Below are 22,839 nucleotides of genomic sequence, written 5' to 3' on the forward strand. Positions count from 1 at the left end.
CCTTATGTTTCCACCACCCTCTTATTTTTATTTAACACCTCCCAGTTGCACCTGAGGCTACTTCCACTCCCCCCCTCGACTGTTTCAGCACCCCTGGGGGGAGGTATTGCCCACTTTGGGAACCTCTATTTAGACTCTAGCACATTGATTTTAAAAATTCTCATTTGGTAGTATGATCTTACATAGATGCATACAAATGTATATGACTATACATGAGTATGATTATAGATATCTAAGAATATGTATAAGTGAGTATATATGTATATTGGTATACGTATATCTTTGTATGTATATGTCTATATGTGTATGTATGTGTGTATATATGTATCTTTCTCTCATATACATGTATATATTTGTGTATATCCACATTTGTAGCCTGGGCGGGGAGGGGGAAAAGAAGAACAAGGTAAAAAGTGCATGGCAGAGAACAAAAGGAAACTTACAAGGAAGCAAAGAAAAGATGGAAAGCTCTCAACATTACACGTAATATTTATAATACAGGCTTTCTTGAAATGGAAATTTAGTGCTGTATATTTTGAATCCTCTCTCACATTCTGCTATGCATATGGCAATGCTTTTTTTTTCTTTTCTTATTTTGCATTATTTTAGTTTTAGTATTTAAGTTCCTTTTTTCTTTTCTTATTTGGCATTTAAGTTTAACATTTTAAAAATTTACAAAAAAATTCTCATTTGGCTCTACTGTTACTGAATACTATTTGAGCTCGAATTCACGAACTTTAACCTTTATAGATGATCAATTCTGTGTGTTCAGTTTCTATCTCTGAACAAATAACAAGAACACTGGTTCTTCCTACTTGGCTAGTCATGATTTCATAATGCAGAGTGAAATGAGAAGAACCAGGAGAACAATTTACAAAATGACAACAATATTGTAAAGACAACTTTTAGTAACCATGACAATCATAATGATCAACCATGATTCCAGAGGAATAATTAAGAGGTGAAAGAGTACAGAATGAGACACACATATGTAAATATATGGATGTTTACATATACATGCATGTATATGTGTATGGATGCATATATGTGTATTGTTTTTTGATTTGGCTATGGCCAAGGAGGACATCTGTCTGACACTACATGTCTGTAACAGGTTTTGTTTTCCTTTCATTCTCAGTTGGAGGGGGGTGGGAAAGCAGATTCTACAAAGCTTGAAAGGCTTTTAAGCATAGGTTCCATTAATGGACTACATGCCTACGATCCTAATTTAGGAGAAATTCAAGACAAGGTTGGTGATAGGGTGATAAAATTTTTAACCAACACAAAATCTCCAAGGATAGTTACCAACTAAAGAGGGGTTGCAATTTGAAATATAGTAAAGGGAGTATCTAGATCAATGAAATTACAATTCCTTAAAATATATAAAAATGAATACATGCACATATATTTCCATACCAAGTCTGTGATACAATAACTAGTCATCTAAAAAAGAATACTATCATTCTGCCAACTCTCAGCTATATGTACTAAACATGTAAATTCTTATTAAAAAACCAATATATCACAAGACTATAAGTATGACTGGCATTTCTCGAATACAAGCTTATCTCCTACTTCGTATTCAAGAGCATCCATTTTAACAGCATTTGAAATACTTTAATCTAGTATTTACTCACTGGAAGAAACCAAAATCCTTGAAGGAGATTAATTCCTTTAGCTAGTTTTACCACACTGATACTTAAAACTTTTACATTAAATATAAACACCCTGAGGGGATGAAATACTCCTAGAGAAAAAAAAAGAGTGATATACCTGGAGAAGAAATAAAGACAGATGTCAGGTAGAGTACTAATTATAAACCGGAACTATGATGCATTGTGAACTATGATAGCTATAATAATATGAATACTTTTCAGACAGTTCTATTTTGCTGTACCTTGGTCAGGCTTTATCTTCAGTACTCAGTTCTGGACACCACAGAGGATATCCAGAAGATGGCAACTAAGATTTTAAGGGGTCTCTTAATCATATCATAGAAGTTCCAGTTAAAGAACTGGGGAAGTTGGAGTAGGTATGATAGTTGTCTTTAAGTATCTAAAGGGTTTTCACACGTAAGAGAATTTAAAATTGCTTATTTGTTCCTAGGTCAGCTCCCTAGAGCCAATTAGCAGAATGGAAGCTCAAGAAAATCAAAATTTGTTGCAATTTAAGGAAGGACTTCCTAATTCATTAGAAGTGTCCAAAAGGGATTGCATTGCCTTTAGACGATGTGAATTTACAATCACTGGAAGTCTTCAAGTGAAGCAAGTTGATAACCTACCAGGAAAGCTGTAAAAGTGTTTCATGGACTGGGTGGACTACATGACCTCTGAGGGTCCTTCCAACTCTAAGATTATTCTATGGTTTATAATCTATAGAACAGTCACTTCCTTCTCATTTTACACTTTCATATTAAAAAACCCAACTCTTTATTTAAAGACTTGTGATCAAATATTCTATATCAATAAACACTAATGTTATCGATATGATAAAACAAGTATGAGCCAGGAATTTTTGATGTTTCATTTTGAGCTGGAATTCAGTTAAACAAGCATTTTAAAATTTCATGAACAATAAGATCACATCAGACATATCAAGGGAGCAGTAATATTGAATTTGGTACCCATTAAACCTAGAATTCCTACACCTTCTACATCTACAACCCTCAACAACTAGAACTCATTTTCCTGTTTATGGTCCTGAGGCCAAATTCTTTATCAAAGAAAAAATGCAATTCATTTACCATATATGTTACTTAATAGGGCAAAAATTCACAATAATAATATAAAAGAAAAATATTTCCTTAAGGGCTATCTGCTCTCTTCTCCTTTTCCTCCCCCCAAAAGCTCACTCATCTAGCATAAAATTAAATTACCCTAAAACCATACAATATTTGGGGTATTTGAGGCTTTACCATCTACAGAGGCAGCTAGGCACCACAGTGAAAAGAACACTGTGTTACTTTGGACTTGGAGACTCAGAAAGAACTGAAATCAAATCCTATCTCAGATATTGTGTGACTTTGGGCAAATAACTTAACCTCTCAGCTTCACTTTCCTCATCCATAAAATGGGGATAATAATACCACCTACTTCAGTGTCATGAGGATTGAATAAGATAACAAATATTAAGCACTTTGTAAACTTTAAGGCTCTATATAAATGTTAGCTATATTGTATCTGAGTTATAAAAAAAGGGTGGCAAAGTACAGGGATCTACTGCCTCTGCTTCTCATTTACATAAAAAAAAAAGGCTGGGATGTTGGGCAAAGAGGAGTCATGGAAAAGAAACTAACACTATAGCAGTTCTATTTAAATCCTTACTACCAAAATGATCATGGGGAAATCAGGTCAGTGCGGGCAAGGGCTTTGATAAGATGTTACCTTAACTTCAAACTGTACTTCCTTAAGTGTACTTTTCTTCAGTTGAGAAATGATGTTTTTCTATAGGACCTCAAGTTGCTATGTCTGTTTTGGTTTAGTATCCTGTAATTCATAACACTGATCTTTTATTTCCCAATGGCATGTCAAATTATCTAAAGGGAAGTCACAATAACCCAAAGCAGCTTTTTAAAAAAATATGTATTTTAAAATCAACATTTGAAATGTGGCAATTTTATGAAAATAAGATAACATCAGGAAATTAAAACCTGTGATAAGATGATGCTACAAAACACATGGAGTTATTTTCCACCTATATACACCATTGTAACAATGACTAAGTTTTTCATTAAGGATCCACATGTTGGAGATAGAACTTATATGAGAATACTAAACATTAAAAAGACAAAGAGGGGAGAAAATAGCATATAGCTAGTTTCATCTTAGTTCTTTCCTTCACAATACAAGCATGAAAATTTAGAATTAGAGGGTAGTTTAAACTTGATAGAGAGAAAGACAGATAAATTCCAATAGTAAAAACAAAAATTTATACATTACTGGGCTTGAATTTTTTTTTCCAATGGGTTTTACTCCACATAATTTCTCTAAAAAATAAAGCAGAAGCAAAAAGGGGAATAATCTCAAGTTAAGACTTCAGAATGAGTTTTCCATAAATAAAAAATATCTTTTCAAATTTCTCTGAGAAGATTCACAAAGGGCAAGAAAGGATTTATTGTTCAAATCTTATTTTGCTTTTCAACTAAAAGCCAGAGAAAACCTGGCTATTGAAATGATTCACAAATCTGATATAAGCATCATGGAACTTCTGACATGATCAACACATATGAACTCAAAAGTTATTTTTGTTTTAATTTTTACCACACCTAGCAAGTAATAGACATTAATTTGGGAAATGGAAAATGGCCAGAATTAGGTACAAGTATTAGTGTTAACCAAAAGCCACAGCCCCAGACAACTCAAGTTAAGTTCAGGGGGGCCCCTTCACAATAGCTACTATACTATATATTTTTACAAGAGCCAGATTTTTTTTCAATTAAAATTTTTTCAATTAAAAAGCACTTATTGCCCACACACACACAAACACACACAAGGAAAAAAGCAAAACAAAACAAAGCCCTCATAACAAATATGCCTAATCAGACAAAACAAATTCCACATTGGTTATGTCCAAAAATGTGTGAAGAGATAGTTTTTCTAAGGGTCCACCAACCACCTGCATTTTACCACCAATCCTGTTATTTCCAAATAATGTCAAATTGGTATGTCAGATTGGAGGGGCAGTAAGAATGCAAAAATTATGGCCTAATGATAGACAGGGATAGCATTAGCATGTATAATCTCATATACAGTGAAATTTCAGTCCAACTTTAAGTACTTAAGACTAAGTCTAACATTTCTAAGAATATATGTAACTACACTCAATACTCAATGTATGTACTCTAACACCACATCTAACTCAAGCTTAATTCCCTCAACTACCAAGAACTAGGTAAAAAACAGAAATGGCATCTAAGTGATTCAAATATATATCACAAAGTCCATGCACTGAAATTAATAGACAACTAAAGGAGAGTCCTTTGGGTCCTCACTCAGGTCCTACTTACATACTCATATCCAAACCCATAACAGGCTAAAAACAGCAAATTAGGAAAGCAGGACGGCTATGGGCAAATATACTAACAAGAAGATGGGAAAGGAGAAGATAGGAAAAGCATAACTTTATTAGAAGCAAACATAACTAAAAAGCACATCAGCCTGGTAAAATTTAACACAGAAACAAACAGGGCTACATATTTCCAAAAGCCCTGAAGGAATTGCTGCAATAGTACAGTACATCAACCAATCATAGGGAATCAGAGAAAGGTTAAATGATGCTCAGTAACCTCTATTTAAGGAGTAAACAAGTAAATGTATTATATATTTTTGGAGATTTCCATTCCAAAAACATTTAAAAGCTTGGTTTTAAAATCCTTAGTTATTTGGAAAACTAGCCTATCCAGAATTACTCATTCTGCAAAGCTTCCTGAAGCTAAGGTGTTGCTATATTTAATGATAAACAACCCAAATGAATAAAGTTTGAAATTTCTCTACATTTTCACATAGATCTAAACTATGCACTTAAAATGAGGGAAATGTAACTTAACCAACCTAAAAATCCTTCAAAGTAATTAGTAATTACTCTCCAAATCCAAGAACCAAGTCTTACATTCTAGGGACATCAGTGGACTAATAATTTGTATTTTACAATGTATTTCATAAAGATACACTTATCAGATATGTTTCATTAAAGATTAATAATCTGCATTCTAAAGAAAAATATGCAATTTAATGGTGCACATTCTAGACTAGAGAAAAAATCTAACAATTATATTAGACAGTCAGCAATACAGCATTTCTAACCCCTTTCATTTTGATTAAACTATCATACACAATTTCTACATTATAATTCTGCAAGAGAAGACATCTTTCTATAACAGTCTGGAACAAATTGTCAAAAATATTTAGTAATAGCTAAAATGTATGTATTATTAAATATTTAATGTGATTAGAATCAAAAGCTAGACTAACTTATGCTGAACAAGTTTTTCCTCACAGGTTGTAACAGGACCAAACAGCTCAAGACAAGAAAAAAAAACCTAAAAATATGTAATGATTACCACAAGATACTGTTGCCACACTGGGTGGGGGAGAGAGGAAGGGTGTCACCAAAGAGAAAAGGAAGTGGCAAGCAATAAACAAAAGAATCTACTGTGAAAATTCACCTTTCTGAAGGCAAATGAGCTTAAATTAGAAAGAACAAAATTCTTATGTTCAATCCTTGCTCTTCTATAAAGACTTTAGTATATGCAGAGTATAACCTAGTACAAAAAATTTTTAAATGACTAAATTTTTGTTCCTAATATATAAAAATATCCAAGTAACATGTAAAAACAAACCCCAAAACATAGTGGTGTGGTACGAAAAAGATTACACATCAGTAACATGCTTGAAAGTTGGTAAATTCTTCCACTTCTCTGTCTTCAAGATGATTATCAGTAACTGGTTTTGGATGAGCTTCACCTGATTCATTCTTAACTGCACTAATACTAGTGTTCTATTACTCTCAAAAAAGGAAAAAAAATTACTTTGTCTAAATACAGTTAGTCCAAAGCTGTATCCCAAACTTTCTAGTTTACGTCCATTATTCAGGAGCACCAAATAGATATGCAAACACAAAAGCTTCAATATGGGTGAGGAAATTTCTTTGCAATTTGATGACTCACTCCAGAGAGAAAGAATTCTCACCACTTATGAGATCTAATTCAAACCAGAACACCACAATGGAATTTAAATAATCAAGGTCTATAACTAACTCTTCAGGTTGATTCTAAATCTTCTGCTACTCTTCCTTTATTGGCTCAAACTTCAACATTTATCTAAAATCATAGAAAGAAAGACACAAGGTTGTGGAGGTGAGGTATCAGCCAAGCCTTTCAGGGCCTATTACACTACAGAAGTCAGTCAAAGCATTTCTTAAGTATCTGCTATATGTCAGGCATTGCACTAAAAACTAAGGATACAAAGAAAGGCAAAAGGCAGTCCCTGTTCTCAAGGAGCTTACAATCTAATAAGTGATATAACATGTAGATAACTATGTACAAACAAGATAAATAGGAAATAGTCAACAGAGAGAAGTACTAGAATTAAGAGCGACTGGGAAAAGCTTCGTGTAGAAGGCAGGATTTTAGCTAGCACATGAAAGAACCCAGGGAAGCCAAAAGACAGAGTTAAGGAGTCAGAGGGATAACATTCCATACATGGGGGTCAGCCAGTGAAAATGCCCAGAGTTGGGAGATGGAGTCTCTTCTTTGAGGAACAGCAAGGAGGCCAGTGTCAGTGAACTGAGGAGAACACAGGGGAGTGTAAGGTGTAAGAAAGACTGGAAAGATGGGGGGTGTGGAGTGGGGAAGGTCAGATTATAAACAACTTTGAAAGCCAAACAGAGGATTTTATATTTGATCCAGGAGGTGAAAGGGAGCCACTGGAATTTATTGAGGGTGACATGGCCAGACCTGTCCTTCAGAAAGATCAGTTGGCATGCAGACCCACCAGCAGATTATTCCAATTGTACAGGAGAGAAGTCATGAGGGGCCTGCACCAGGCTGGTAACAATATCAAAGGGGAGGAGGAGGCATATGTAAGAGATGTTACAAGGACAAAATTGACAGGCCTTGGCAACAGATTGGATATGAGGACAGAGAGAATAAGAAGTCCAGGATGGCACCTGGGTTAAAAGCCTGGATGACTGGGATGATGGTGGTATTGTTGAAAGTAATAGGGAAGTTTGAAAGTGGGAAGGAATTTGGTGAAAAAGATGAGTTCAGTTTTGGACATGTTGAGTTTAAGTGGTATAAGGGACATCCCGTTCAATATGACAAATACACAGTTGGAGATGTGAGATGGGAGGTCAGCAGAGAGGTTAGGGCTGGATATATAAATTTGGGAGTTCATCAGCCATAAAGATAATTAAATCCATGGAAGCCAAGAACAGGATCACCCACTGAAGTAGTATAGATGGAGAAAAGGACCAGGACATGGCCCTGTGGGACACCCAAAATAGGGGGTATGACCCGCTTGAAGATCCAGCAGAGAGAGTGAAGTTTTGGTTGAATGATGAGGTTGGAAGCCAGACTGCAGAGACTTAAGAAGAAAGTGAGAGGAAAGCAAGTGGAGGCATCTATTGTAGACAGTCTTCTCAAGGAGGTCAGCCACAGAAGGTAGGAGAGCTATGACTTTACAGTCTGCTAAAGCCCACGACCATCAGTATCTCATTTGAGACTCTACAGAACCCTGTAAAGGAAGCACTGCTACTTCAGGCAGATCTCTCTTTAAAAGGGTGAAAATGAAGGCTCAGAGAGGTTAAGAGGTGCTTATCAGCATCAGAAGTGGGAGCGAGTCAGAAGTCCTGGCCTTCAAGTTCAGTAGTCTATCCACTACAACAATATTCTCTCTTCCATGACTAGAGGGGAAAGAGCAAGAGGGTTGATGTAGAAATTTGAAGTACTATTGACAAAAATTGGGAATTTTGGAAGGAGGGGGAGATTGAGGAGAAAAATGAGTTCTATTTTGGACATGTTGAGTTTGAGATGTTTCCACAGAAAGTACATTATCCACACCTTCCACATTATTTAATACAGAAGATAGTAGGAACAATAAACTTATCCCTGCCCCAATGTAAATTAAGCTAGTTTTTTTTTTTTCCATCCGAGGCACCAAGACTTTGTTGGCTCAAAGGGCTAAAGGCCCAGGATGCTGATATCACTTCTTGGTTGCCTGAGTACAAAGCAGGCAGGAGGAACTCCAGGAGCTCTCTCTGATCTTGCTTGGTTGGTGGATGATAATGCACAACTTGGGCAACACAACTTCACTTAGCTGAATCAACCCAAGCAGTCTAAGATACCTGTACTTGGTGAATAGCCTTCTGCCATTTACTTACGGCTAAGGAAACCTTTTTGTTAACTACTGAATGAGTCTTAGTTTGTTCCAATACCAAATTTAAATGACTAGCAGGCTGGGCTCAGGTAGGCCAAGATCAGAACACAAGCAATGAAAACTTGTTTGACTGTTCTAGAATATATAGTAGGAGATGCTGCATGTCGAAAAAAATGTTTACTGACTATGTATTACACTAATGCTATAGAAGACCAAATAATAAAGTTCTAGACACTTTTTTCAAAGAGTCCCTTGAGGTGAGCAACGCAAGTCCTCACTCTATTTCACAGGGAAGAGAAATGAAGTACAAAGAATTTAAGTCACTGTCTGAGGTGACGCATCTAGTAAGATGTGGGGATAAAACTAAAACTGTGGTGCTCTGAGGTCTGCAAAGCACTCAACAAATATGATCTCATTGGATCCTCACAACAACCCTGGGGGGTAGGGGTTATCGTTATCCTCATTCTACAGCTGAGGAAACTGAAGCAAACAGAAGGGAAGTGACTTGCCCAGGGTCACACAAATAGTGTCTGAGGCTGGATTTGAATCCAGGTCTTCCTAATTCCAGGCCCACTATAGTTCCCCCTAGATGCCCTTAAAAAACTAAGTTTTTTAACTCCAAGTTCAGAACTGTTTTCATAATACCATGCTATCTCACCAAATAGAAGAAAGTTACCAGCTCTCAAAGAAATTATATAATAGGAGCTTATAGTTACGGAGTCAGAAAACATGTGAGAAACAAATGCTAACATTATACTCAGGGAAGTATCATTTATCATTAAATGTAAAATAACTCTACGACATACCAGGACTACAAATGATGAAAATAAAAAGAATAATCAAGTACAATCAAATGAAACATTCCTGAAAGTGAGACGTCGGCAGGACAATGGCTTCAGTTCTATAGCAGCTTGCAGAGTGCTCAGGCCCAGCCTATGGCCCATGGGCCTCGCCCCAGACGGGGGTGGGGGGGGTCTGGGCATCTCCACTGGGACCACTATCATGGCTGTGCAGTTTGATGGGAGCATGGTCTTGGAAGCGGACTCCAGAACTATCACTGAGTCATACATTGCCAACTGAGTTATGGACAAGTTGACCCCTATCTATGGCCAGATCTTCTGCAGCCCGTCTGACTTAGTGGCTAACACCTAGGCTGTGGCAGATGTGGCCAGCTATCAGCTAAGCTTCCACAGCATTGAACTGAATGAACCTCCCCTGGTCCACACAATTGCTAACCTCTTCAAGGAGATGTGTTGTCGTTACTGAGAGGATCTCACGGCTGGGATCATTGTCGCTGGCTGGGATCCCTATGAGGGGGGCCAGGTATACTCAGTACTCATGGGAGGTATGATGGTTCAGCAGCCTTTTTCCATTGGGGGTTCAGGTAGCTCCTACATCTATGGCTATGTTGATGCCTTCTATCAAGTGGGTACGAATGAAAAGCAGTGTCTTCAGTTCACTGCCAATGCTCTTGCTTTGGCCATGGAGCGAGATGGCTCAAGTGGTGTAGTAATCTGATTGGCAGCAATTACTGAGAAAGGAGTGGAACAGCAGGTGCTTATGGGGGAACAACTTCCCTGATTCCCTGTTACCACCTATCCTTCAGCTTGAGATCTACTACCTCCTCCCTGTTCTCTCTGTACCAACCCCTCCCCCTAGTCATAAGCTATCTTCAAATATACCAAGATTCAATAAACTGTGGGTCAAGGTGGAAAAAAAAGTGAGACTTGACCTGGGTTTGAAGAAGGTAAAGGAGAGGAACTGGAAGACAAATGTGAAGAAGGCATTTCACACAGGAGAAATGGAACATCAAAAGGTAAGAATATGGGGGTGGAGCCAAGATGGCAGCTGGAAAGCAGTGAGCTCCTTGCTGAGTCCCTCCAAAAACCTAGAAAAAATGGCTCTGAACCAATTCTAGAACTGCAGAACCCACAAAACAGCAGAGGGAAGCAGGGCTCCAGCCCAGGACAGCCTGGATGGTCTGTGGGTGAGGTCTATCCCGCACGGAGCTGGGAGCGGAGCAGAGCCGAGCCGAGCCCAGTGTGAGCTGCTCGGACCAACCAGACCAGGAGCCGGGAGGAGCGGGCCCTAGCACCCTGAATCAGTGAGCTGCAGCAATTACCAGACTTCTCAACCCACAAACACCAAAGACAACAGAGAAGTTTAGTGGGAAAAGCTGCAGGAGTGGAAGGAGTTCACAGTTTGGCCACCACCCCCGGGGCAGTGGAGGTGGGGCAGCTACAATTGCTGTTGCTTCTGGCCCCAGGCCCACTTGGTGGGAGGAATTAAGTGGCGGATCACAGCAGGAGTGCACAGCCTGCTGAGGATCTAAGCCCAGTCCGGGTTGGGGGTTCTTGGGGAAGTAGGAGTGCTGCTGCGGCAGAGCTGGCACCTCCCCCCCACACGTGGAACATAGAACTCTCTAGTCTACAAGCAGTCATACCCCACTGAAAAACTCAAGGGTCAAGTTAGCTGGTTGGGAATATGGCCAGGCAGCGAAAACACACCCAGATTCAGTCTCAGACTTTGGATTCTTTCTTTGGTGACAAAGAAGACCAAAACATACAGCCTAAAGAAGTCAACAAAGTCAAAGAGCCTACATCAAAAGCCTCCAAGAAAAACATGAACTGGTCCCAGACCATGGAAGAGCTCAAAAAGGATTTGGAAAAGCAAGTTAGAGAAGTAGAGGAAAAATTGGGAAGAGAAATGAGAAGGATGTGAGAAAACCATGAAAAACAAGTCAATGACTTAGGAGACCCAAAAAAATACTGAAAAATACACTGAAGAAAACAACACCTTAAAAAAATAGACTAACTCAAATGGCAAAAGAGCTCCAAAAAGCCAATGAGGAGAAGAATGCCTTGAAAGGCAGAATTAGCCAAATGGAAAAGGAGGTCCAATGGACCACTGAAGAAAATACTACTTTAAAAATTAGATTGGAGCAAGTGGAAGCTAGTGACTTGATGAGAAATCAAGATATTATAAAATAGAACCAAAGGAATGAAAAAATGGAAGACAATGTGAAATATCTCCTTGGAAAAACCACTGACCTGGAAAATAGATCCAGGAGAGATAATTTAAAAATTATTGGACTACCTGAAAGCCATGATCAAAAAAAGATCCTAGATATAATCTTTCAAGAAATTATCAAGGAGAACTGCCCTGATATTCTAGAGCCAGAGGGCAAAATAGAAATTGAAAGAATCCACTGATCGCCTCCTCAAATAGATCCCAAAAAGAAATCTCCTAGGAATGTTGTTGCCAAATTCCAGAGCTCCCAGATCAAGGAAAAGGTAAGAATATGGGAGTGAATAACTTGACTAACCTTGTTGTCATAGAAGGTCCAAGAATAACTAAGAAATGGAAGACAAAGAAAACATTTAATAATCTATTCATTACACAGCAGCTGTTCCTCTGGGCTCTTTTATATGCAATCTGTAACCATGCAAGATTCATAATTTGTTCGTTAGAACGTTATAGAATGCTAGACTCAGAGCATCTATGCCAACACAAAAAAAGTGGTTCAAAGGTTTCCTCTTGTCAAAGGAGACCCAGCTCCTGGGCTACAAGACATGTGGCTGCTGGAAGACATTTGGAAGCCGCCCTAGACCCTTGTCAGAACCTTTAAGATTTCTCTGGTGGTTCACAGGAAAATCAAACAAGCTCAACTGCAAGTGCTGGTTGCTCTAGTTCCTCCAGACCTGCAGACACCCTTCAGTTTTCCCAAAGTTGAACCCCATTTCCTAGCTGCTACCACTATGGACAAGTTAGATTTCTATACTTACCAGGGTATGTTATTCCCTTCTTGAAACAGATCAGATGACAGTAAAGATCAAATACTGCTCTTCTCCCTCCCTTCTTTCCCTCTACTAAAATGTGTTTTTGTGCCTTTTCATTTGGTGTAATTTACCCTTTTCTACTATCTCCTTACCTCCTCTCTCAAAGCCCTCCCTTCACACCTCTTAATTATGTTTTTTATCCTTATATCAGTTATTTTATACAGACATTCACAGTCTATGCGTATCCCTTTCAATTGTCATAATAGCTGTACTATTCTCAAGATTGACATATATATGTATACATATAAAACATACATAAGACGATGTAATTCTATATAAAGATGCAAATAATTTGCCCTTATTGATTAATAAGGTTTGTGGGGGTTTTTCCCCCTGTTTACCTTTTTATGTTTCTCTTGAGTTTTGTATTTGGAAATCAAATTTTCCATTGAGTTCTGGCCTTTTCATCAGGAAGGTCTGGAATTCCCTTATTTCGTTAAATGTCCATCTCCTTCCCTGAAAAATTATGCTTAATTTTACTGGGTAGTTGATCCTTGGTTGTAGTCCCAGCTCCTTTGCCCTTCGGAATATCATATTCTAGTTTCTCCTGTCTTTTAAAGTGGAAGCAGAAAGATCCTGCGTGATCCTGACAGTAGTTCCAGATATTTGAATTGTTTCTTTTTGGCTGCTTGCAGTATTTTCTCTTTGATTTTGTAATTCTGAAATTTGGCTATAATATTTCTTGGAGTTTTCAGTTTGGGATCTCTTTCAGGGGGTGATCAGTGAATTCTTTCAATGACTATTTTGCCCTCTGGTTCTAGGACCTCTGGGCAGTTGTCTTTGATAATTTCTTCAAAGATACTGTCAAGGCTCTTTTTTTCATCATGGATTTCTGGTAGACCAATAACTCTTAAATTGTCTCTCCTGGATCTATTTTCCAGGTCAGTTGTTTTCCCAATCAGATATTTCACATTTTTTTCTATTTTTTCCTTCTTTACATTTTGTTTGACTACTTCTTGATGCCTCATAGAGTCATTAGCTTCCACTTGCTCAACTCTAATTTTTAATGAGTTACTGTCTTCATTTTGCTTTTGAGTCTCCTTTTCCAATTGGTTGATTTTATCTCTCAGGGTGTCATTTTCTCTATTTAGATTCTGAATCTCCGTAGCCATTTCGCCAATCTTATTCTTTAGGGACTTGATTTCGTCAGTGGATTTTTTTCATTTTTTCTTTTACCTCCCTAATTTGGTTTTTAAAATCCTCCTTTAGCTCTTCCAGAAATGCTTTTTGGGCTGGAGACCAGTTCACATTACCTTTTGAGGTATCAGATGTGGGTATAGTATCATCGTTATCCTCTTCCAAATTGGTATTTTGATCCTGCCTGTCTCCATAAAAAGAATCAATGGTCCTCGGTTTTTCTGTGTTCTTCATGTTGGTTAGCCTTTTCCTGGCTTTACAATAAATTTCTGCTTTTGGGGCTCAGGGCTCTCTGTTCCAGCTTTCTTATTCTGGGGATTGTGAGTCTCATTGTTGGCTTTGTGAATTACACTCTTCAGTTTCCTGAGGTGTGGGGGAGGGGGTCTGGCTGCCCGAAATCTCCTCTTCCCCTGGGGTTGTTCTCCAGTACTGTTGCTCTTCAGCAATGGTCTCAGCTCTTTGTTGTTCGAGCTGGGTGTCTGGCACTCCCCTGGGGGAGCAAGAGTACGTCTGGGCTCCTGTGTTGACCCCTGCTGGCTCTGCCCCTCTGGGACTCAGGTACTCCCACTACTCGGCCACTGAAGCCCCACTTCTGTCTCCTCAATTCCAGCGCTTTTGTTGTTGTTGTTGTCGTCGTTGTCCCCCCCCAACCCAGGAATTCTCTGGGTGGGGAGGGGAGGGATTAGAGCCATTTACCTGGCCATTATGTCTCCAAGAAGTTCAAGAAGCTGTTTCATACCTTTGGGCTGCAAGCCTCAGGAGTTGGTATCTCATGGTCGGTGGCGTTGCGCTGCCTCTAGTCGCTTCCACAGAGTGCCGTCCTGTGTTGGGAGGCCTGGGGATCTCTCCTGGTTTCAGGCTCCCGGCTTTCTCCCAGCCTGTCTCCTACGTGGGTTTCCCGGCCAGCCGCTTCCACTTTGGTCCCGTCTGGAGCAGCTCTGCACACCGAGCGCTCTCCTAGCCCACAGATTCGTTCCTTCGGCCTCTCAGACTCTCCTGGCTGGGAAATTTGCCCCACTCAGACTTCTCGCGGTTTCTAACTCTCTCAAATCTGCTCAAATTCCGCTGCTACCACTATGGACCCAGAAATAAGAATAGAGTTTCACCTTTTCATTCTTATGAATCCAGAAATGACCATAAACTCAAGGCAATCTCAGTGTTTTAAGAATACAAATGACAGGAGGCTAATTGAAAGGGGATGTGAAAGAGCAGAGTCAAACAAATGGTAAAGACAAAGAAAATAAAGGCAATCTGAAAAATATGCAAATAAACTTGATGTCAAAACTTTTCTATTTATAAATATTATGCTATGGGGTTATTATTAAATGGAGCAATTGAATTTGCAAAATATTTTATAATACTTATAAAGAATCTAATACTAGTTCCAAAATGCCTCTCTGGACACTATACCTATGTTCCTTATAATTACACATTTACATAGCTACACATATACTTCACGTGTTTTTGACCAAGAACAGACTAAGCACAAGAGTTTTTAGCCAAAATTCCCCCTGTCTCTCCAAGACATTCAAAATAAACTCTAAATTTTGTATACTATCATTTTCCCCCAGGCAACTATGGCCTAATTTGGGTTATAATCAGAGAAAAATAAAGGAAAAATGCACTAAATTTTTCAATAGTCTTAATATTATTTTTTCTGCGAGTTTTAGTTCTACAAAATTATGAAAACTTCTGTGTCTTCCTAGGCACAGTATGTGGCTTATTAAATAAAAAAGTTTATAGTCATAATAATCAAGATTCACTCAGCAGAAAAATACTTTGTTAAGAAAACCAAAACCAAGAGAGTGGATACAACTTGGCTGGTCATAAACATTTCATGTTAGCAATACTACAGTAGTAATAATGAAACCTGTACATTATCATCAGAGAAGAAATGACAGATTTCTTTTTGGGGGAGATTGAGAAGAAGAGGGATAAGCACAATTTGGATGGCTGTTTTAGTTTACTGGTCTAAAAATTAAGAATACGTAGCTCCCTGTTTTTGAATCCTCTTAAAATGGATTTTGTCTTAAAGAATGTCCAAAATGCTAAGAATGACAAGTAATATTTCACTGTCTCCAATTAACTGAGTTTGTCACTAAATACCCTAGCATTCAAATTTTTACATCGAATAACACATTGAAAATATTGTCTCTGAAATGACTAAATCTGTCATATTTTCTTTCCAAGATTCACCACGTCTTATTAATAAGTAATAAAATGTACCACTGGTTAGTGAGCCGGCATGTAACATTTCCACTGTAGCATTAAGACATTGATAGAATTTACTTTGAAAAAAAAAAGTTTATTTTGGCATTTAAAAAAAATTCCCAGCAAGCTCCAAGTCTGGAGTCTGCCACCACCACTCATGCCCCTCCTCCTTTTCTTCTTCCAATGATTTTTGGTACCCAAACTCTTGTTCCCATGCTATTATTTAGCATGATGCTTTCACTAATGTTATCAGATGCTTTCAGTGAGGATGAAAATGGCATTAAGGTCACCTTATGTATACTTAGATGTATATGTGTTGTCATCAACAGAACATAAGCTCCTTGAAGGCAAGAGCTGTTCCATTCTGTCACTACTAGCCAGTACCCGACACAGTGCCAGACATGTAAAAAGACACTAAATAAATGTTTGTTGCTTGACTGAAAGCCTCCCTTCTGGTTTTGTACAAGTGAAGCAGCCCTGGATTTGTCCAGAAATAGCTGAAAGAATGGTGTTAGCACTCCTATTTACTTACGATCTTAACTCTGCTGGAGAACAATTACCATAAGGAATTCTCTTTCCTCCGTGCTGGACAGGAGAAAATGAGCATTATAAGCACTACAGCTTCTCTGTCAACTAGAGAGGATTACCAGTTAAGGAGTCAGTGCTCACCTGGACTTTAGTCCAAGGTAGAGGGAGAATATTTCATTCAGCAGAGGTGGAAGGAACCTCAGATGACCTCTGACTATGGCTCACCAGCCAAGTTTCTCTCCACTCCTTCCAGAAAGTCTTCCTAGATATAGATCTTTCCTTTCCTCCCCAGGCCTCACCAAAATACTTCCTCTGTAACTCTCTAGTGCACTGATCAAATAGTTACTTCTGTTTGTATCTTGTTCCACTAATAGGCCATAAGCTCTACAGGGGCAAGGCTTGAGTCCTATCTAAATGGTATACCTCCTCTATTCACCTGGCATGATGAACTGCACATAGCAGGCACTTTAAATGTTCATCGAATACCTTTCATTCTACAAATGGGGAAACTAAGGCCAAAAGAGGCTGACTTGACAAAAGAATAACTGGGAAGAGCGGTGCACGCCTGCGTTCCTTGCTTTTGAAGAGGTTCCAAGAGTCAGGAGTTCTGAGCGGCTGTAGGGCTACAATTGATTGGGTGACTACATTAAGTCCAACATTAATATGGTGAGCCCCAGGGAGTGGAGGGCTACTAGGCTATTTAAGGAGGGGAGAGCTGGCCTGTGTTACAAGAAAATGGGGCAGGTTAAAACTTCCATCCTAATTAGTACTGGGCCTGGTCCATGAATGGCCACTGTACTTCCATCCTGGATGAGACACGCCACACGCCATCTTACATGTCCTGCCCCACCCCCTCCCCAAAAAAGAAAAAGAAATAACAAAATAGCAAATTCTGAGAAGACTGGTGTGAAGCTGATGAAAAGTGAATTGGGCAGAACTAAGGCAACAATTTGTACAATAGTTACAATACTATAAATAAAAGCAACTTTGAAACACTTAAGAACTCTGACCAATACAATAAACAGTAACAACTTCAGAAGACCAACACATCTTGACAAAGAGGCCATGGGCTCGAGGTGTACAATGATATACACACTGTCAGACATGGCCAATATATGAATCTGTTTTCTTCAACTATACATATTTGTTACAAGAAAGAACTTTCATTTTTGGGGGTGGGATAGAGTTATGAGAGAGAACAGTAGTTAAGAGGATAATGATAGTAATGCTAAAAAAGGGAAAAATATTAATAAAGCATTTAAAAAGAGAGAGCAGATGTGCAGAAGGGGACATGAATGAGAAAGGTACTGGAGTGTTAAATACATACTTCTTAAAAAGCTATACAAAATAGAGACTATTTCCTAAGCAATCCTCTTTTTCTGTTATTTGCATATGAAAATATTCATGTTTTAAATTCAGAACAAAAAATTTAATTAAAAAGAAAAAAAAGAACTATGAAAATATGAATCGTGAACTTATATTGGTCAAATCTCTATGCCACAGTTTTAATAGGATACAAAAAAGAGCTCTCATTCACCATGAGAATTTTTCTTTCATTTCCTAAGATACCCAGATGTTTCCTTTTACAAATATGGTCAGTTCTTCATCTGCCACAATCAATAAATAAGCTCTTGATTAAGTGTAGTTATTAAGCCCCAATTTTTATTCTAGGCACAGTATTAGTCAATAGGGGCTACAAATACAAAAACAAAATAGTCCCTTGATTTCCAGAAACCTACATTCTCACACCCATTGCTGTCCTGTTAAAGCTCAACTGACATTCTTAAAAATAAATATTTGGTTATGTGGTTATATAGAATAAAATATGTTCTACTTATGTTTATTAATTCAATATTTCCTAACCATGTTCATTCCATAGCACCCTTCTAAATTTCTCAATGTGTTAAAGCTTATCTGGATGATTTAGAGGAGGAGAGGGATCACAGGCTCATAGAATTCAAGCTGTAAAGGACCTTGAGGTCATATAGTCCAAACCTCTCAGTTTGCAGATGAGGAAACTCAGGCACAAAGAGATTTAAATGTAGTCCAAAGTCACAAATATAATAAATGAAAGGCAGAATCTGAACTTAAAGAAAGTAGAGGTTGACCACACTATGCCCATGAAGAAAAAGTTTTTGGAGACACGGAATGATATAGGCTTATGCAAATAATATATTTGTCCTAACAATTTAAGGAGCTATCACAAAGGAGAGGAGGGAAAGTGTTAATGGGATAAGGCTACCCAGAGTTCCATACCATACAGAAAAATTACACACAGAGTTCTGATTCAAAGCATGGAAGGAAAGATCTGTATTCATAGGAAAATGTTTTGGAATGGGGAAGAAAAAGGATAAAAATGGCCCTAGTTGGCAATGTTTACAAAGGAGAGGATGGGGCACTTCATTCTAAAGAACTTACTTGGGTTTAAAAAAAAAAGTTAGTATATCCAGAAACCAGAAGAAAGCACAATGTTAATTCATCTTTTAACTACTACATTTCAAAGTGCTAAAATTTTAAAACAAAATATGTGCAATAGAAACCAACAGTGTAACGAGACAGTCCAAACAGCTTACGCAATTTTGGGCCATACAATTAAACTAATATATACCAAAAAACCTACTGATGATGATGGTCACGACTAACAGAAAGAAGCACAAGGTCCAGAGATTCCCATTATATTGTCTGACAGATCATATATGGAGAATACTGTTGAGTTCATAATGTTTTAGAAAAGACGACAACAAACTGGAACATGTCCAAAGGAAGACAATTTAGGACAGTAAAGAAATGGTTAACTGTGCTATATGAGGATTGGTTCAAGGCATCGAAGATCTTTAACCTGTTCAAGAGATGACTTAGGGAGGATATGATAGCTGTCAACAAAAAATTTAAAGGGTTGTCATACAGAAGAAGTATTAGACTTGGTTGGCCTAAGAGTCAGAATGAAGAACAAAAGGTCAAAGTTTCAGAGAAACAGATTTTGGTTTCACATGAAGAATTACTACCTTACAATTAGAACTGTATGTCCCAAAGTAAAAAGAGCTGCCTCATAAGGTGATGAGTTCCCCATCTGTGGAAGTGTTCAAAAAGAAGTTGGATGACCATTTGCTAGAGATATTGTTAGAGTCAATGACCTCTGAGGTTCCTTTCAACTTTGAGGCACTATCATTCTACAAACTATGAGGATAGGTTTTTTAAAAAAAAAAAGACAGATAAAAATCTCTTCCTTTGAGTAATATCTCTGAAGTAGAAATATTCACAGCACTAATGAAACTAAGCCTAAAGAACATAAAGTGATAATAAGTCCACATTAATTCTTCCCTTTCTATTTTGCTCTGTATCATTTCCATAGCTCTCAGGGACACGTCAAAATCCTGAGGCTGCACTTCCAGGAAACCAATTATTTTTCTTAAAATTACAGCGAAAAGAGAAGTAACCCTTTGAGGATATCAAGATGATAATTCCCAAATCATTCAACAAAACCACAATCCCAAAATCTTATTATATTTTTCTCACATTCATCCTCTTTTCTGCATATCACCTTTCTGTTAAAGGTGCTTCCAAGGCTCTCTATTGCTTAACAGCTAATAGCTAGCGTTTATAGAGGCCATTAACGTTTGCAAAGTGATTTACATACATTATTTCATTTGGTCCTCACAACAATCCTGTGAAGTAGGTGCTATTGTTATCCCTATTTTACAGATAAGGCCACTGAGGCATAGTCAACAAGGCACAGAGAGGCTAAGTGACTTGCCCAGGGTCACATAGCTAAATAGTCTGAGGCAGGACTTGAACACAGGTCTTCCAAATGTATTCTATTTGCCTCTATTTGGCATTTAAAATCCTTTACAGTGATTCCAAATTAGTTCTCCATATTGATTTCACATTATTCCCCCTTATACAACCTCCATGCCAGATGGATAACTTGCTATTGCATATTCCTGACAATCCATTTGCTACCTCCATATCTTTACACAGGTACATTTTTTTTAGGGTTTCACATACCTAGAATATTCTTATTCCTCACCCCTGCCTCGTCAAATCCCAAGCTCTCTTCAAAGCTCAGAAAAAGGGCTGAATCCTATGCCTGAATCCTGTCCCTCCCAATTACTCTGGGTTTACTTGGTACAGATTGTGCATAGACTTATCTAGGTACATATTTCCCCCAGTAGAATGTAAGCTCCTTGAGGCAGAAACTGCTTCATTTTGGGTCTTTCTCTCCCCCAATCCAGCCCAAGGCATGGCATATAAGGCCAGGGATTGAACCTCTCATGTCATCAACAGAGGAAAATCCTAGATAAGGAAACTTTGTGAATGTAGGCTAGTTCCTTGAAGTCTCAGAACATGGTCCCAGGTACCACTTAAATGATTGGCCCCAGGCTCTCGAAAGTAGGACTTGAACCTAGGTCTTACTAGCTCGAAGGTCAGCTCTCCATCCACTATACCAGACTGCAGGACATGGAATGGGATCTTTTAAAATGCTGACTGAGCTGAATTGGAAATGAATGAGAATCATGGCAAAATTATCACATATCTAATACTGTGCAGGGTGGTGATGATGGTGGTGGTAGATTTTTTTTTAAAGAACAAAAGGAAGAATCTTAGCTTTCAGGGAATTTATAATCTACCTAGAAAGACAAAACCAGTATCCATGAAACAATAAGAATCTGAGTGCTTTACCTCTCCAGCACCCAAAACTGTGTTTGACACATAGGGTTAAAGACCAGAAGGGTGATTTCATCTGTATGTGGAAATCCTGGAAAAGGAAACTCCCTCTAATTAATGCAGGTCAGCATATTCTCTGCAAGTTATAATCTTCAAGACTTGCCTAAAGCACTGAGAGATTAGTGACATGCCCAGGATTACACGGCAAGTGCAAAGGTGGGAGTTAAACAGAAATATTCTAGACTCAAAGGCCAGCTCCGACCACTATACCACATGGTCAAGTACTTCTAAACACTCACTGAAGTGAAGGTAAATCATGTTCTTACTATGTGCCTAACACTGAGTTGGGGGAAAGGAGGAAGGAAAAAATGTTTAAGGAAAAGTAAACCACATAGTTTTGACTTTCAGGGACTTAATCTACCTGGAGAGACAAATGTAATTTTCATGAAACAACCAGAAAACAAGCACTAAACAGTGCAGTCTAATCTCTTATTGTGCACTGTAGTCAGCAAAGACCTGTTGGCAGAGGCACAACTTGAATTGCACCTTGGAGGATGACTAAGATCTGCGTAAGCAGAGGAAGAATATTCCAGGAAGAGAAGATGTTATGCACATAAAAAAGATGTGTCAGTGCAAGTAGACACTTATTTCTTGTTATATATGCCTGCATATTTTAATATGTGAATATATGGATATATATAGACACACATATATATGGATATATGAATCTAAATGGGTGAATTCAGGAAACATTTATTAAACATCTTCTGTGTGAACAACACTTAAGTAGAAGTTTTTGGATAAGGACTCACAATGGAGAACACTATCCACATCCAGAGAAAGAACTATGAAGTATGAATACAGATTGAGTCACATTTCATGCTCGCCATTTTTTTTACCCCTTTTTTTCCTCTCTTTTGTTTTTGGGTTGTTTTTTTTTGGTTCTGTTTCTTCTTTCTCATGATTCATTCCATTGGTCATAATTCTTCTCCACAACTTGACTAGTGTGTAAATTAATTCAATGCGAAGTTATACATGGAAGTTATATGGGATTCCATGCCATCTTGGGGAGGGGTGGGGGGGGGGAAGAAAGTCTGGAACTCAAAATTATGTAGAATCGAGTGTTGTAAAATTAAAAAAAAATAATTAAAAAAAGAAGTTTTTGGATATAAAAATGAAAATATATCCCTTGCCCTCAAAGGGTTTACATTCTATTATGGGAGAAACACCTGACAATCTGCTATAATACAAATAATATAGCAAGTACATAAAGTGGAAAGTGCTAAAGTCCAGGAAAGGAAAGGTGAATTAATTCAAACACCTATTAAGGGTTGCTGTGTATTTATTATTAGCACATTAGGAGCTGTGAACTTTACAAAACAAGAAGATAAGATCTCTGCTATCATGGAGTTTACCATTTACTGTAGTTCTGGAGCCAGTAAGCAATTAGAACATATGAGTAGTATTCACCATTATTCCAGTTTTTAAGGCTAGAAATGTTGAAGTTCTTTGTCCTTTTCATTCCCTTTATCCAATGCCTCCAAGTCCTGTCTTTTCTTACTTTCTGTTGTTTTTTAATTTTACTT

General features: G+C 38.1%; 1 protein-coding gene and 1 pseudogene across 2 annotated transcripts in view; one reads left to right on the top strand and one right to left on the bottom strand.

Moving 5' to 3' along the window:
* Positions 1-22,839, bottom strand: part of GRK4 (G protein-coupled receptor kinase 4) — a 146,388-nt gene that overhangs the window by 112,191 nt on the left and 11,358 nt on the right. The gene's annotated exons all lie outside the window — the stretch shown is intronic.
* LOC118855411 lies at positions 9,861-10,454 on the top strand (annotated as a pseudogene).

Source organism: Trichosurus vulpecula, chromosome 6, assembly GCF_011100635.1.
Source record: "Trichosurus vulpecula isolate mTriVul1 chromosome 6, mTriVul1.pri, whole genome shotgun sequence".
Lineage (NCBI taxonomy): Eukaryota > Metazoa > Chordata > Mammalia > Diprotodontia > Phalangeridae > Trichosurus > Trichosurus vulpecula.